Below are 5,357 nucleotides of genomic sequence, written 5' to 3'. Positions count from 1 at the left end.
TAATCTTTGAACAGCAAACCTTTGCATATGAGAGTTAGAACACAAGCCTTCTTCCCCAGGATTTGACCCTAATACAAACATTCTAGGGCTAGCTTGACATGAATAAGCTACAAACTAACTGTATGTATGTTGGCATGCTAGAAATCCCAGTAATTATTCAATTATTTTTCCAGTACCTCATTCTAATAAACTGAGAGTAAAGTGCTGTGAGTGACCCCAAAATTCAAGCCTTGGGTGTCACTTCTGTATAGAAACCTTTTGGTATATACATCCTGTGAGCCTTTAAGTTATATGTATCACCTCAAATCAGGACTGTGTCTTGTTGAACAGATAATCCGTCTTCCAAATCTCAGATAGCTACCTGCTAGGTAATGGAATGCATTGAGAAAGCTGTTTGTGTGGCCTGGCCTGTGAGAGGGGAGGATCACTAGGAGAACAGATAACTTTGCTTTAGTGATGAAATCTGGCTCCCAAATGGCTCTGTTATAAAGCGATAGAGATATCAGTCATTTGGTAAAATGAGGCAAGGGTGCTAAAAAATTTAAAAAGATCAAATTTATATCTCAAATCCAGCAGTTCCTCTGGGTTATATAAAAACAACATAAAGTAAAGCAATCTTATATCTCCTATGTGTTTAATAGAACTAAGAAATATCCAAACAAATACAAATTTACAGCATATTATATTCATCTGCATTCCTGTTATGTAAAACAATATTTTTAAGGGCTTAGTGTGGTGGTACATGATGTGGTCCTAGGATTTCAGAGGCATTCTGGTAGTATGATGACAAGTTCAATGCTAACAATGTCTATGTAGAGAATTGTTGGCCAGCCTAGACTAAATGAGATGTTACCTCAAACAAAGAAACAAAAAATTTATTACATCTTTATTTGAATTTTAATCAAAATTTTTGAAATACATCTTCATTCAATTTCATTTTAGTATATTAAATTAAAAGTCTTTTCTTGGTTAATATGTTGCCAGTTTTAATTTTTTAAATCTCCAAATAGGTTTCTTAATGGGCTGATTGTATAACTCATTGGTAAGAAAAAAAAGGGGGAGGGGGGCTTTGTCAAGCATTTGCCTGATAGCTAGCTCCACATTAAAGTAAAATGATAAAAAATTAAATGTTAATTTAAAAAGCATTAATTAAATACTTGGTACAATCCAATCAATATGTCAAAAATAATAAAATTTGTAGAACTTTGTGAAAATCTAAGGGAAAAAAGTGTTTCATGAAAGAGTCTGAGTGGAACTATTCACATCATGAGATGGACACATTATTTGATTTCGTGGGGCTTTTCATTTATTAGGTTTCCACCTCTTTTTCTAAGCAAGTTATTTGGCCTCTTTGAGATTCATCCACTGAGTTAACGTACTTTAGACTGGAAAGGTCACAGCATACCCATTTCACTGTACCTTGAGTCTAATCTCATTCTTTGCTGGATTACCTTCAGAGATAGCCCAAATATTGTTGAGAGGAAATGTGATCAGATAAATTGTGCTTTTCCTCTGGGGAAGTCTTCACTTGGATAAGAATAGAGCAGCAGCTTTGATATTAATGGTGTTGGCTTCAATATCAGAAATTCATTTTAGGTTAGCTCTGGTTAAACTTGGGCAAGATTTTTAAGCCATCTTTGATTGTATATATAAATTTGAATAGTAAATTTATAGGGGTTAAAGGGTATTATGGCAAAATATTTATATATATATATATGTAGTATGGCATAATTAACTGGAAGAACATATTTTGTGTGTGTGTAAGTGTGTGTGTGAAAATGATCTTAAGATCTTTGCTGGCAGAAAGAGATTTCCTTTGTTAATTATACTAAAAAGAAATTTAATTGGGAAAATTACATTTTTCTTTCAGTTCAACATAGAAAGTTTTACCCTACCATCACTATCTGACTCTAGTCCAGGAAAAGAAAGATACTACGTGAAAAGTGAGTTGTAATACCTGTGTTATCTTTTTAGCCATAGGCTTCAGACAAGGAGTGAGGAAGCTAAGTTGAAGGAAAGGAGGGGCTATAGAGAAATGCATATGGCTAACCTCCTAGCCTCAACTCTTTGGATATTGGATGGGAGGCTAGGGGGTTGAGCAGCTTGAGGATAAATTGGAAAAAGAGTGACTGTGACTTCTCTACGGGAAGAAACTACAGTTGTTTCTTTTGTCAAATTGTAAATCATATAGCAGTGGTGTCCATAAGATGAGAGTGAGATAGCTTCATGTCTCGCTGTATTCTGCATGCATCAGACAACAGGTAATGGAAATTTTCAGGGCTATAGAAGTGGGCTGCTTCCAGGGAGGGGTTGCCTTGCCTGCTTGGCTTCATGACAACAAAGCTCATCTCTGTTGGAATAATTTATCCCATGCCTAAGAGGACACTACATAAGACTATAATGATTTCACTTTTACTATTTCTGGTACTTCATAAAGACAAGCTACTGTAATTCATTCAAGAACTTAACTAGACTCAGGGTTTCTTATCACTGGAGGTTTGATACCTCTCTTCTCCACTTTTATCCAGAAAACATATTTAAGAAGATGAGAGGAAGGAAACAAACCAGAAAGATGGATGTGGGGGAAATGAAGCATTTAAAAAACTATATAAATAGTATTGGAAAAAGTAATTGACTTAGAATCAACAGACTCGTACCCAAGAACATTTGTGCAACAATTCTGAGATATTAATTGGCTAAGCAAAATAGGGTTTTAAGTTTAAAATACCCACAACAGTTTATAAAGTTTAAGTGAAAATTATATAAAATATATAATAATAGTTTCATATTGATCAAATATAAAACAATAATTTTTAGAAACATTACCTAAAATGTATCATTAAAGCTTGCCACAGAAAAAGACAATGCAACCAGACCTGATGAGACCTCTTAGGCTTGGATCAAATAGAAGGGGAGGAGGAGCTCCTCTATCAGTGGTCTATGGGAGGGACATAGGGGAAGTAGAAAGAGGGGTGTTGAGATTGGGAGGAGATGAGGCAGAGGGCCACAGCTGGAATATAAATTGTATAAATTGTAATAAATTATAATAAAAAATAAACATATACTCACTTATATAGACCTATAAGATATGATAAACATAGTGAAATCTATACACCTAAAGAAGATAAACAAGAAAGAGAACATGGGGTAAGATGATCAACCCTCACTTAGAAAGACAAATGGGATGTGCATTGGATATAGGAGAAAAAAAAGTAACAGGACAGGAGACTACCGCAGAGGGCCTCTGAAAGACTCCACCTAGCAGAGTATCAAAGCAGATATTAAAACTCATAACCAAACCTTCAGCAGGGTGCAAGGAATCATATGAAAGAAGGGGAGTTAGTATGACATGGAAAGGATAGGAGCTCCACAAGGATCAAATATATCTGGGCACAGGGGTCTTTTCTGAGACTGACATTCAACCAAGGACCATGTATGGATATAACCTAGAGTCCCTGCTCGGATGTAGCCTGTGGTAGCTCAGTAACCAATTGGTTTCCCATGGTAAGGGGAACAGGGACTATTTCTGACAGGAACTCAATGGCAGGCTTGTTGACTTCCCCAAACCCCATGGGAGGAGCAGTCCTGCTAGGCCACAGAGGAGGACTTTGCAGCCAGTCCTGAAGATACCTGAAAACACAGGGTCAGATGAAAGGGGAGGAGGTCCTCCCTAAGCAGTGGACTTGGAAAGGGGCAGGGAGGAGATGAAGGAGGGAGGGTTGGGTTGGGAGGGAATGAGGGAGCTGGATATAGCTGGGATACAGAGTTAATAATATGTAACTAATAATAAAAATTAAAAAGAAATATAAAAAATAATTTAAGCAACACAACAATAAAAGTAATATAACCTGTTTCTCTTTACTTCATGCCATGGCTACCAGAAAAATCTAAAATTCCATGAAGTCCTTTCTGACTGGGTTAAGTTCTTGCACAGATATAACCAGCTGCCATTGTGTCAAATGTATATCTGCAATGGCTCTGTTCATAATAAAAAATGCAAATTATTTTGTGTGATTCATCATTTGTTTTGACTTTTCAGATTAAATTATATTCTGTGAGGGACTCAAGTTGGGTCTGTTTTCCTCAATGTCGTGAAAGTCTTTTAATGGCAGCACTATCTGTTATCTACTAAAGGGATTAGAAGTATGTCTAAAATTTAAAAAACAAAAAAACAACTAGCAATATGGAAATATAACTATATATATTCAATGGAAAACTTAAACTTTCTTATATTACTTTGGTTTTCATATAGAAAATAGTTGAACCTCCTTCTCAGTGGTAAGAGTGTTATTGTTTCCATGACTCAAAATCAGCACTTCATTAAAAAGGTTTAGAAAGTTCTAATACAAGTAGCCTCACTGTTGATTCCCATTGCTACCCAGTGAAAGAGGTTTCCAAGAGTACCTGCTGGTCCTCCCTACCTGCTCCCAATCCCTGGAGATTCCCACAGAGCAGGCCATTCTATAGTAGCTAAGAAAGGAAGTGTTGTTTTTAGGCACTGGGCTGGGGTTTACTTACATAGCAGCACCTAATCATACATCTCCCATTTCAGGGACTAAATCACAACTAAGTAAGTAGAGCTATGATGAGTTGAATAATGAAGTAATTGAGAGTAGATTTTTGGATCTAGGCTTTTCTGCAATGTCCTTAACCTTTTCTGTCCTCCCCGTCACTAAAGCTGAGATGTGTTTGTTTCTGACAGTAGGGGCATCAACATTCTCTTGGAGCATATGGTGGGGATATGCTGGGGTCTCATTTTGTAGCCCTGGAACTTAGTATGTAGACCCGACTGGCCTTGAGCCCATAGAAAGCCAACTGACTGCCTCCCAGCACCGGAATTAAAAGCTTCTGTAACCATCCTAGGTCTTGAAGCACTTTCTTTAGACAAGTTTGGAGTATACTTTTCCTGATCCTTTGGGATAAAAATATTTTCTCACATTTTGACCAGTTTCCTAGTCTCTTGGACAGGTATAACCCTACATTTGATTTGATAAGTTTTAACACATACAGATGGAAACATTCCATTGGGAAAAATCCATTAAAAATCCTCTTTGTTATAATCTCATTACCATATTCAACTGTTTCTAAATTCTCCCACTCTTTCTCATAGTAAATTAAATTCAGTCTTGTACTGTTACTGCCATAGTCTTGACTCTGTTATAGACATCTCACAGAAAACCCTTCTTTTCTATTTAACTACATAGTATTTGTTGAGGATAAATAGAGAATTACTATGCTGGCAATACACATAAAGAGACATCTGCAAGCATATATGTGCTGACACATGAAGGGACTTCAGTGCTTGAAGCATTGACACTATAATAACATGTAACATCCTTTCTCTTGCCAAGTTGTCT

Source organism: Meriones unguiculatus, chromosome 11, assembly GCF_030254825.1.
Source record: "Meriones unguiculatus strain TT.TT164.6M chromosome 11, Bangor_MerUng_6.1, whole genome shotgun sequence".
NCBI classification, from domain to species: Eukaryota; Metazoa; Chordata; class Mammalia; order Rodentia; family Muridae; genus Meriones; species Meriones unguiculatus.
Note: the sequence above shows the minus strand (reverse complement) of the source record.